Here is a 13,228-nt window from a genome sequence, read left to right on the forward strand (position 1 = left end):
TCTACTTTGTTCAGATATAGTATCTCTTTTCTCCATTATTTAACATACATCTGTGGTTAGTAGCCCTTGAGCTACTGTGGCGCAGTATGGATTCCCCAGAAGAGGACCTTGAGACAAGGATTGTGTATAAAAGAAATCATTGCATAAATGCTCTCAGTAGAAGCCAATTAGGAAGAGTGAGAATCAAGATAGGGAAGTGGGAAAAGCAAGCAAACATATATTCTCAGTCATACGAACAGGATAGAGGAACCAAGATTGATATGGCGGGTGAATTGGATTATAAAATTTGCCTCAGTTTATCCCAATTTAAGACAGCAGATCTGTGTTTTCACTGATAACAACAGTCAGCCACTGGGTAAGATGTGAGCTCCTGAGCCTGTCCTGCCTTTTATTTTAACTTATGCCCAAATTTGTTTCCAAAATCCCAAATGATAGAGGGAAGTGGTAACTCTGGATAAGTACTGGGTACTGAAAAGGAATAAAGAGAGATGTATAATACTATATCAGTCAGAAGAAGAAAATTGCCTGCTATAAAGGGCAGACTGGGGATGGGAGGGAAATTGGGGATACTGGTGATGGGAAGTGGATTCTGGTAAGGGATTGTGTTTGAACATTACACACCTAAAATTTAATCATAAATGACTTTGTAACTTTGTAATTTATGTTGATTTAATTTTAAAAAGAAAAATACATGTCTAGTCACATAGAAGCATAAGCATAGAGAAGTCATCACATAAGAATAAAAGAGATGCATTTGAATGTGGCAAGGCCCCCTCAGTATCCAGTAGATGTAAGACATTTTAGATAACATTCCTTAAATTGTAAAACAATAATAAATGATTATCCATAAATAATAAACTTTTAGAAAATAGAATTAGTTGTACTTAGAAAAATATTAGAAATGTTTAGAGTGGTCATATTTTGAGTAGCAGTCTCATTGATAACAGAGACAAAAGTCATAATGTAGATATTCCAAAATACTCATTAGTATATCACTTAGGGCTCATTTGGAATTCCATAAGCCCAGGTTACACCATATATTATTAAAAAAATTCCTGGGCCAAAGACACATGAAAAAATGCTCCACATCACTAACCATCAGGGAGATGCTAATCAAAACAAATGAGGTACATCTCACACTACAGAGATTGGCACACATCACAAAGAACAAGAACAATCAGTATTGGCAGGGATGTGGAGAGAAAGGAACTCTTATTCACTGCTGGTGGGAATGCTGTCTAGTCCAGTCTTTATGGAAACAATATGGAAATTCCTCGAAAAACTGGAAATTGAGCTCCCATATGATCCAGCTATACCACTCTGAGGGATATACCCTAGGAACACAAAAAGACAATACAAAAATCCTTTCCTCACACCTATATTCATTACAGTGCTATTTACAATAGCCAGACTCTGTAAACAACCAAGATTCCCTTCAACAGATGAAAGGTTAAAGAAACTGTGGTATATATACACAATGGAATATTATGCAGCCATCAGAAGAGATGAAGTCATAAAATTTTCCTATACAAGGATGTACCTGGAATCTACTATGCTGAGTGAAATAAGTCAGAGGGAGAGAGATAGACACAGGATAGTCTCACTCATCTATAGGTTTTAAGAAAAATTAAAGACATTATTGTAATAAGGCCCAGAGAAAATAGAGTTAAGGGCTGGAAGAGCCAACTCACAATTTGAAGCTCACTGCAAAGAATGGTGAATGCTGTTAGAGAAATAACTACTAAATAATAATAATAATAATAATAACAACAACAACAACAACAAATAACAACTAGCATGACAATGTTAAAGAATGAGAGGAGCAAAATGCCTGTCTCGAATACAGGCAGAGGTGGGGAGGGGGTCATCGGTGGTGGCAATATTGCACTGGTGAAGGAGAGTATTTCGGTTATATCTGAAACCCAACTTCAATAATGCTTATAATCATAGTGCTTAAATAAAGATTTTATTTTATTTTATTTATTTGTTTGGAGGGGGTTGAAAAACACCGGCAGCGCTCAGGGGTTACTCCTGGCTCTACGCTCAGAATTGTTCCTGGCAGACTCGGGGGACCATATGGTATGCCGGGATTCAAACCACTATCCTCCTGCAGGCAAGGCAAGCACCCTACCTCCATGCTATCTCTCTGGTCCAAAGATTTTATATATTAAAAAAATTCCTGGGCCTAGAATTTAGCATCACTCTTTTTCAACTTATAGCCATGTAAGGAAAATTTTGCATGCAGCATGGTCTCGATATGGAAGAACTTAAAAATGAGAGAGCTTCCTTTCTTTAAGTGGTTTTATTTTAGAATTTTTAGTTTTGGGGTGGATGTTGTTGCTTTTTGTTTGTTTGGGTATTTTTTGTTTTTTTTTTTTGTTTGTTTGTTTTTTGGTTTTTGGGCCACACCCGGTAATGCTCAGGGGTTACTCCTGGCTATGCGCTCAGAAGTCGCTCCTGGCTTGGGGGACCATATGGGACGCCGGGAGAATCGAACCGCGGTCCGTCCGAGGCTAGCGCAGGCAAGGCAGGCACCTTACCTTTAGCGCCACCACCCGGCCCCTGTTTGTTTGTTTTTTGTGATATATGAAATAAAACTTTCTATTCGTTAGTATACTGGAATGTTAATGAAAAATAAGTTGGATGAGAACTTTCAGTTTCTTTTCCTATTAACTTATTATTTGATATTTATTTATAACTCATTTAATTGATATAGGGACAATCTACAGAGTTTTTCAGAAATCTTCAGGAAAATATATTTTTATTTTTTAAATTTACTTTATTTAAAGAACATGCATCACATAGTTGACATAGTTACATAATATATTTGTTTCCAAAAAAGTAAGAGCAAAGTTATTAAGAATCGAAAAGGAAAAATGAAGGGAAGACTTTTTTTTAAAAAGTACAGTGATAAGAAAAATTGTGAAAATTATTGTATCTCCAATAAGGCATTGGCAGAAGGTTTAGTAAGATCTTGTTGCTAACTGTCCACTTAGTTATTTCATTTGTTTCCAAAAATTAAGTGACCTCAGCTAAACATTGGCATCTAAATTGGTGTGTTCCTATAATGATGACAGGATCAAAAATAGGAAGTTGTCCAGGAATTCAAAGCACTATTACTTATACTGCAGCTCTTTTGGTACGTGCTTTCAGCTGTCAGGTCTCCAGGAAGTAGAAGAATATGGGTGTGTCAGGGGAAGAAAGTGCCCTCACTTGTTTCAAAAAAGCCCTGGTGATATCAGCCCAAATACCAACATACTTGGAGTTTGGTCAGATTGCTGTCTCTGCAGAAATAAAAAAATATTTGTTTTTAAGCTACAAAACAAACAGTACTATTTCAAGAAATAATTGAAAAACTCTGATAGTTTATAAAAATAAAGAGAGGTTTATGGGAGGATGGTAAAGTAGGAATTACTAGGAACCCATCTTCCATCTAGACAGTGATTACACTGTAGGAAAAGATATAACTATATTGGAATGCTGAGATCTATTCAAGCTTTGCAACTTCCATGGGGCAAAAGCAAGTTATCCTTAATTTAAATCAAGTTTATGATTGGAGGGAAGACTATCCCTTTCCATGCTTCACATCAAGTAGCTGAGCATTTCAGAGGCAGCAATGAAGTTTGAGGAGGTCTGGGGGAACAATAGAAACCCGTGTCTCCAAATGTTGGAGTTATATTCTAAGGTGGCTAATTACTGCCCTGACAACAAAGTCACAGAGGCAGAATGCAGAGTCACAGTCCTCTATTTTTTTTAATTTTTTTTTTTATTTTTGGGTCACACCTAGCAGCGTTCAGGGGTTCCTCCTGGCTCTACGCTCAGAAATCGCTCCTGGCAGAATCGGGGGACCATATGGGATGCTGGAATTCGAACCACTGACCTGCATGCAAGGTAAACGCCTTACCTCCATGCTATCTCTTCAGCCCCCACAGTCCTCTTCATTTCCATGGCCCCAAACCCCTCCTCTTCTGACTGATATGATTACAACTTAACAATGTGCCAAGGTAATTTCAATTTTTCCTTTGGTTTTGTTTGCCTTCTCATTTTATTCTTTTGGTTTGGTGCTACACCTGACAGTATTAAGGGCTTACTCCTGCCTCTGTGCTCAGGGATCACTCCTATTGGTTTTTAAGTGACCATATAGATGCTAGAAATTAAACCTAGATTGGCTGTGTGCAAGACAGATGCCTGCCCTTTTTACTATTGTGTCAGTTACAAAGTTTATATGTTTTTAGTGCTAACTGGAATCAATAAGTGTCACAACTTTAAGATATTAAATGTAATACCTCATGGATTAAGAAAAAGAAAGCATTTATTTGACTTCCACAAGGAAAAATTACAGTAAAAAACATTTACTGCGAAAATAGTAAAAAAAAAAATACAAAAAGAAAGAAGGAAAATAAAAAGACTTCTGTGAGGTACTGCAACATAGAAGGCATATAAAAAAAACAAATTGTAAAATGACAGGAGTTAGTTCTTACAAGTAACTAAGTATAAATGAATCAAACTCTTCAATCAAAGGACAGAGATCGGCAGAATAGATTAAAACATTATCCAACTGAATGTTGTTTGTGAAAGACATTTCAGATCATAGACACAGCTAGAATGAAAATAGAAGAATGGAAAAAGTTATCCTATGCAAATGTAACTGCATCATTCACAATAGCTAAAATGTGGAAGCAATTCAGAGAATCTATTGTCAAATGATTGAAAAGGCAACCTGTAGTCTATTCATACAAAGAAGCAGTATCTTCAAAAGGAAAAAAATAAATCATGGTAACATTATGGTTCACAAAATGAATTAACCACAAAAGTCCTATTTTTTATGAGATTTCTTGAGAGGTCAAATAAAAGAAACCAAAAAGTGGAATGTTTATTGTCATGGGTTGAGATGTAAGAGAACAGGAAATTGTAGGTTCAAAACTTCAGTTGTCCAAGATGAAAAGATGGAAATTCTACCACCTGGAAACGGAAGGTGGTAAAGGTCATATAATAGTCGGAACATACTTAATGCCACTGAACCATTTGTTTAATATAGTTAAGATGGTAAATCCTTATGCAGTAAGATAAAGAGATACATCACTATCAAGCTAGCAGAGAAAGTGTTAATAGAGAAAAGGATAATGAGGAATAAAGCAAATTGGAATAAAAGTGGTAAGAGGATAACAACTGGTTATTTTTCTAAATCTTTATTTACTCACTCTGAATCTAGAGAATTGTTGAACTTCTGGTCAATAGAGTTTCACTTTATAAAATTTACATCTGAACATTTAGGGCAAATTAGTGGATATGGTGATAAAATTAATGTGAAATTATTAGGGGATTTATATTATTTAGTAATGTTCATTTACTCTGCATGTTTGTGCATATGTGCATGTGTGAAAAAATTAAGGACATCTGAGAAATTTAAGAGCTAATTCCGTTTTCACAACCAATCTACTTAGGTAATGTTTGTTTTCTTTTCTTTAAGGTATCTTATTTTATTATATTAATAGGTGGTATTTTCTTTCTAAATATAACACTTTCTATTGCTAATAGATGCTTTTAGCATTTAAAATATGTAATCCAGTGTATCCTAATATGACAAGGTTTCTGGTATGCTCAAAATCTAATTAGGTTATTGTAAGACTCAAATGGAGTAAACTATTCAAAAATGTTGTAAAAACAATTTAATGAATGAATACACAGAATATATTTTGTTCTTAGATATGACTATAATCTAATTTCAGATAAAGTGTTTTATAAAGTAGAAAGTTGTAAAATAAAGGACTTGAGAATAAATTCACCTTATTTAGTTCTCAAATATGCTGAACTTTAGGTACTTTGACTAAACAATTAACACAATAATTAATTTTAATATTTATATGCTGGACAAAAATTAAAGTTTTCAGAGATGTAAAATAGAAAAAAATTTAGGAGAGAGAAACTCAGATTTTTAAATATAAGCAATAGGAGTGACAGGATACATAGAGCAGAAATTAAGTCGCTTGCCTTTCATGTAGTGAGCTCTGATTTGGTCCATGGTGTATATAGGGTTGCCTCAGCAGAACAGGAGTGATTCCTGAGCAGAGCAAGGAATGAGCCATGGGCACCAGGGTGTGACAGAAAAACAACAACTCAAAATTAAATTAGATTAAGGAAAAAATAGGAGCCTAGTCATGTTAATCAGTGCTACAACTCTGGTTTCTCACACTTGATATCCTAGTTTCATTATAAGAGCTAGATATTGTCCTTTGAGGTGTCTATTGCCACAGCTCAGTGTATGATCACCTAGATAACAAGACAAAGTGCTCAGCCTCTGGAAAACACCACAATCAAAGTGTGTGAGCATAGCAATCGAATGTCTGACTTTTGGCCAGTGAAACAACAGCAAAGGACAAGAAAAGATGAGGAATTCAATTACAAATAATAAAACAAATAGGACTCCTCTTTTGAACTTCAGGGTGAAAAAGGAAAGTTACTTACACAATGATGCTGTTTCCCTTGTAATTCTTCATTCCAAATTATAAGCAACAAGGCCACAGTAAGGACAAGCTGTTAGGAAAACTGATGGGATAATCATTATTTTCTGATTAATCATGTTGCATTAGCCTTGCTTCAAGAGCTAGGATGTCATTTCTAAATTTAGAAGGAAGTGTCTTCTGCCAGGCTAGAAATCTTTAGTGATATATTTCTGTGCACTCATTAGGCAACAAAACCATGATTGTGATAGCCAGTCTTACACTGAATTAACTAAGCATCAAAAATGAATTTAGTTGTCAGTATAAACAGAAGCAATATACCAACATACTTACAAATCATCAATTTGCACAGATTCCCAATTTAGGGAAAGAAAATCAAGTGACAAAATTCTCAAAAATATTATTTATGTCATCAAACAATAATTACAGAATCAGCAGCTTATGATTTTGGACCCTGAAGAATGGTGAGGGAGGAGAAAAAACAACTTAGGGTTTATGTAATCATTTATTCAACAAGAATTTGTTGTCTATAAAGTGTTACAGCAGGAACAGTTAAGCTGGAGCTATAATAATATAAAGTATACGTAGACCCTGCTTTTCTGATATATGAACCAGAACTATAGCACAAAGATTAAAGCACTTTCCTAGCTGTGGCCATGGCACTGGTTCAGTTCTCAGCACCCTGTATAGTTCCTGGAGCATCACCACAGGTGGCCCTTGAGAACCTCTGAGTGTGGTCCCCAGCTAAACAAAAGGTATTTGATAGGACTTCAAATTCATCTCACCTAAGCATCTACTAGATTCATAAGCACCCTTTGGCAAACTCTTCATTACATTTTTGTAAAAGAAGATGGTGGATCCCTTTCCTCAACTTCTCTTCCGTTTTTAAAAGAACAGTTATGTTTCCAGTGCTTGGTTCTGTTTGGTAAATTGTTAGAAATAGAGTAGCAAGCAAACATTAAAAATATCACTTCTGGGGGCTGGAAAGATAGCATGGAGGTAAGGCGTTTGCCTTGCATGCAGAAGGATGGTGGTTCGAATCCCGGCATTCCGTGTGGTCCCCCGAGCTTGCCAGGAGAGATTTCTGAGCATAGAGCCAAGAGTGACCCTTGAACGCTGCTGGGTGTGACCCAAAAACCAAACCAAAACAAAACAATCACTTCTTTAAAATGCTTGTACAGGAGGCAGGGGGTAGAGTGAGTGGGAGGGAAACTGTCTACATTAATGGAGGGAAATGTGCACTGGTCAAGAGTGGCCATACGTTCTATGACTCAAACTCAACCGTGAACAATTTTGTAACTATGCTGCTTAAATAAAGTAATTATATACAGAAAATTAAAATCACTTTATTTATTTATTTGTTTGTTTGTTTGTTTGTTTGTTTGTTTGTTTGTTTGTTTTTTGGTCACACCTGGCAGAGCTCAGTGGTTCCTTCTGGCTCTACGCTCAGAAATCGCTCCTGGCAGGTTCGGGGGACCATTTGGGATGCCGGGATTTGAACCACCGTCCTTCTGCATGCAAAGCAAATGCCTTACCTCCATGCTATCTCTCCGGCCCCTAAAAATCACTTCTTTCCTGTACTACTAAAGCTAAAATAAAAAATAAAAAAAAATGGAACCAGAGAAATAGTACAGAGAGCAGAGAGCTTGACTTGCAAGATACTGATCTGGGTTCGATTCGCACACACAGTCTCCTGAGCCCTGCCAGGAGTTATCTTTGAGCACAGAACTAGAAGTAAGCCCTGATTAATGCTGGGTATAGCCCAAACAAACGAACAAAAAAAAAAAAAATACAAATCAGGCTGAAAAGTTTAAGACTCTCTTGGAGTTAGATTATGTTAGAGATGACTCAGTAGTTGGATTGAGTTGGCATTCAGTGGTCGGCAACCTTTTTTTTCAACTGAGCCAAATCTCGCCAAAAGCACGATTGAAATTTATTTTGAGAGCCACACAGGGCGCGCACTGACAGAGGCTTGGAGCAGAGTTCTGACTCCTGGAACGGCCGCTAGGCACACAGAAGAGCCAAATTAAAAGTGGAAAGAGCCAAATATGGCTCGCGAGCCGCAGGTTACCGACCACTGGATGAATAGAGCATGAAGCAGCCTCTATGTGGGTCATAGCAAGCAGTGGCAGATTTGTAAAGGAGACCATCTCTAAATTCTATAAACCAGCTTCCCTTTCTATTCCTTTACAGATTAATTAATACAGACTAAATCCTGCCTGCTACTGAGCACAAAGTGATACAATGTTAGTCCAAAAGTTGCTCCAATGTTGAGCAAGAAACCCTCATTATTTCTAGTCAGGAATTCATCTATATACAGATATGTACATACAAAGGGGAAAAATAAAAAATAACGTTTTATTTGTTTCTTTTGGTCTACATCCTCATATTCTCTTTTAAATGCATTCAAAATAATCTGTACTTCAGACTGATTCATTTTTTTAAATGTTCTTTCCAGTTACAAATTAGTTGTCAAATACTTAAATTCACCTCTTGTTTTTGACTATGCAAAGAAATATACTATTCTAATTAGGAACGTCTAAAGAATAGGGATATTTAACAAATGCATGTCTTTAGGTTTCAGCAGCTTTTATCGAAAGAATGCTAAATATATAATAAAGATTATAGGAAGTCATGAATCTACCATAAATGCACAAATAATGTTATGCCCCAAGACCTCTAAGAGTGATTATATATACATATACATATATATATTGCCTTGCTTGTGTGAAACCCTGGTTTCAACCCTGAGCAATGAAAAGAAAACATTATGAATGTAATATTAGAAGTTTGATTTGAAAATGATATGCTTATTTCAGGAATCTGTGTTTCCCAAGATAAACTTTGAGCTCCTTTGAGTTTAAAGTGAAAATAAAATTCTGCAGGTGTCTACAATCTAATCACAAAAAACTTTATTCCAAAAGAAACAGGGAGCTTGAATTACACAGTAGGCTGTTCTATATTCATTGAAATTGGACCCATTTTTAGATTTCAGATAATATTTGACTTGGGGAAACAAAAAGGAACAGAAATGTTTTTTTCAGTAGAAATAGGGAAGATGGCATGCAAATGTGAAACAATCAAGCAAAGATACTAGAAAATAATTTAAGACATAATTTGATTTATTTGAAATAGAAAATTCTACTTAGTAGATATTGTAAAATGAGGCAGGTTAATTGCTGTCAGAGTGAGTTTAGTTGTGTTTCCTTATAATGGTAAAGAAATGAAATAGGGGGCTGGCATGGTGGCACTAGAGGTAAGGTGCCTGCCTTTCCAGCGCTAGCCTAGGAAGGCCCGCGGTTCGATTCCCCATATGGCCCCACAAGCCAGGAGCGACTTCTGAGTGCATAGCCAGGAGTAACCCTTGAGCATTACCAGGTGTGGCCCAAAAACTAAAAAAAAAAAAAAAAAAGAAATGAAATAGATGTTTTCCCTGTTCTATAAAATATTTGGAAAAAGAAAGCTCTCTTGACCCACTTGAGAAGAAGTAATGATTTCTAGAGTTAACAAGAAAAAGACATCTCATTCCATCTAAAATGAATAGAAGAGATGAACAGAAACTTCATCATATAAGAAATCAGATGGTCAAAGGGACATGAAAAATGCTTCACATCACTAATCATCAGGGAGAAGAAAATCAAAACAACAATGAGACATCATCTCACACCACAGATATTGGCACACATCAGAAAAAACAACTAGTGCTGGCATAGATATGGGGAGCAAGATATTTTTATTCATTACTGGTGGGAAAAAATAGTACATTTCTCAAAAATTAAAAATTGTGGTCCCATATGACCCAACCATACCACTCCTAAAATATACCCTAAAGGTCTAAAAACACAATACTAAAGAGCCATTTGCACTCCTATGTTGATTGGATCCCTATTCAAAATAGCCATAAGTTGGCAACATCCCAAGTGCCAAGAATGGATGAGTGGATTAGGTAACTGTGGTACATTTATACAATAGAATATTATGCAGCTGTTAGAAAAAATAAAGCAATAAAATTTGCTTTGACAGGTATGCTGAGTGAAATGAGAAGGAGGGAGTTAGACATAGAATTGTGGTGCTCATTTGTGGGTTATTAAAAAATAGTATGGAAATAATATCCAAAGACAAAGTGATGAGGGTCAGGAGGACAAGTCTATGGTAAGAAGCTTGCCACAAATAGTGTAGTTAGAGCAGAGAAGGAACTACTATGAAAATAATAGTTGGGAATGATAACTCTGGACAAGAACTAGATGCTAAAAAGAGATAAAGTGATATGAATGATACCCATTCATTAACAATATTGTAAATAAAAGACCCAATCTTGAAAACCAATTTCTAAAAGGAAAAAATGGAAGAGAGAATGAGAAATAAAAAGAGAAAATAGAAAAGAGAATGAGAAAGATAAAAGAGAAAAATGGGAGAGAGAATAAAAGAGAAAGAGAAGAAAAATATATCCTCTAAAGACAGGCATGAGGAAAGGCAGAGGGGAGGGCAGGAGGGAAACTGGGGACATTGTTGATAGGAAATGTGCTCTGGTGAAATGATGGGTGTTAGAGACTGTATGACTAAAACTCAGTCATGAACAATCTATTTATCTCACAGTGATTTAATTAAAGAATTTAATAAAAGACAAAAGCAATGGTTTTCTTCTTAAACCTCCAAATTACTTCTCAATTCTTTCATCACTATATCTAAAATGATTGTATTTTTGCAAATGGTTTTTCCCCTAAAGTCTAGAAGCTCCGGATGGTCAAGTACCAATGATCAGAATAGATCCTGTTATAGAGTTTAGCAAAGTACACATCAATAAATCTAGGGAATACAAATCAAATCGTCTTGAATAGAATTAACCTCCTATTTTAATTTTTAATATATTAAAATGTTACTTCACAATAAGACAGAGAAGTCTGTTGAGTAGATGTGTCCCAGTCATACATGATCCTGTTCCATGCTTAACCTTTAAGGAAGAAGCCTCTGAGCTCTAGAATCCCAGAATTTTTAGTCATCTCTGAGTAAGCAAAATTAGAAGTTTTCTGTAATTGATGTTTGTATCAGGAAGTATTTTTTCGAGTGTATTTACATGACACCATAGAAAGTAGAGATGAAAAATAAATGCAGGACCAGCCTTGAGCAAGACAGTGAGGGTGTGGGAATATGATTTCCATAAAGCATCACATCACATTTGAATTACACACACACACACACACACACACACACACACACTTGTGCAGATGAAAAATAAGGGGGGCACACTGCTTTTGTCCAAAGCAATAGAGAAAAATATATATTTATCTGTCTTACACAGGAGAATAGATGATTGATTCAATGAAATGAATGAAAATATTCACTCCTCAGACACACTTACCTCGATGATATTCTGCCCAGAGCTGGGCACTACAGACTGAGTAGTAGAGGTGTAGCGCCATATACTGGCTCCAACCCTTCTTCCTTGTGGGCCCATCCATACATTATTGAAAACTCTCCACTTAACATCTCTAACATGAAGATAACTATGATGTATCTCTTATTGATTTGTAGTTACAATTAGTTATGATTAAGTGATATAAAACTAGGGCCCTGAATGCACAAGTGTAGTGCACTTACCTTGCTTACCACCAACCCAGGCTTGATCTCAGCACCACATATGGTTTGTCTAGTCCTACCTGCCCCCTCCCCAAGCCCCCTCTCCAGCAATTCCAGGAATGAACCCTGAGTACAGGGTTAGGAGAAAGAACTGAACATAGCAGAGTGTAGCCCCACAAACAAACAGATATAAAACATAGAACATCACTGAATTAATACTACTATATTAATATTTATGATATTAATACTTAATATTTTGTTGTTGTTTTTGGGCAACACCTGGGGTGCTCTGGGATTATTCCTGGCTCAGCACTCAGAAATCACTCCTGGTAGGCTGTGGTGCAGTATATGGGATGCCAGTGATTGAACATGGGTCAACTGTAAGCAAAAAATTGCCTAACCCACTGTGATATTGGTCCAACCCCTGATGCTTAATTAAAAAAAAATTTTTTGGCCACACCCAGTGATACTCACACACACACACACACACACACAGGGTTACTCCTGTGTGTAACTCCTGGCTAGGCGCTCAGAAATCGCTCCTGGCTTGGGGGACCAGCGGGGACACAGGGGGATCAAATCGCGGTCTGTCCTAGGTCAGACATGTGCAAGGGAAATGCACCACTGCTCCGGCCCCAGGTTTTTTTTTTTTTTTTTTTTTAAATTTTACACACGTGTGCCTATATACATACATTGTTTCTATGATTGCAATTCCTATTTCTTGGAAAAACACTCTTCCACTGATAATACTACTAGTGATCATACTGCTTTTACTTACTTTTTCTCCAAGATTAAGAATGAAAAAATGACACTTCAGAGCATTCTTCTCTGTTAGGTTCGAATAACAACTATATTCTACTTATTTACATTTTCAAGCTGCATCAGCTTCTCAGGAGCAATGCACTTTTTCATCTGTCTCCTGCTGTGTAAAGTGGTACTCCCTCTATTTGTCCTAAAATAGTCTCTTTTATGCCTCAAGAAGTTCACTTACATTCTAGTTTGTTGGATTTGATGATTAAGTTTGCATACATTTTACTGTTTCTACTAAATAAACGACTGTATTGATTTCATTTAATACACCTCTTAATATTCATGTTTTTCTTCTTGAAAGTCCTAGCACCTCAACTCTCTCTTGTCCCTCACCTATGCCACTTTGTTCTTTTTTTCCCCTGTCTCTTCTTTTACCTCTG

Source organism: Suncus etruscus, chromosome 12 (assembly GCF_024139225.1).
Source record: "Suncus etruscus isolate mSunEtr1 chromosome 12, mSunEtr1.pri.cur, whole genome shotgun sequence".
Taxonomy (NCBI): Eukaryota; Metazoa; Chordata; class Mammalia; order Eulipotyphla; family Soricidae; genus Suncus; species Suncus etruscus.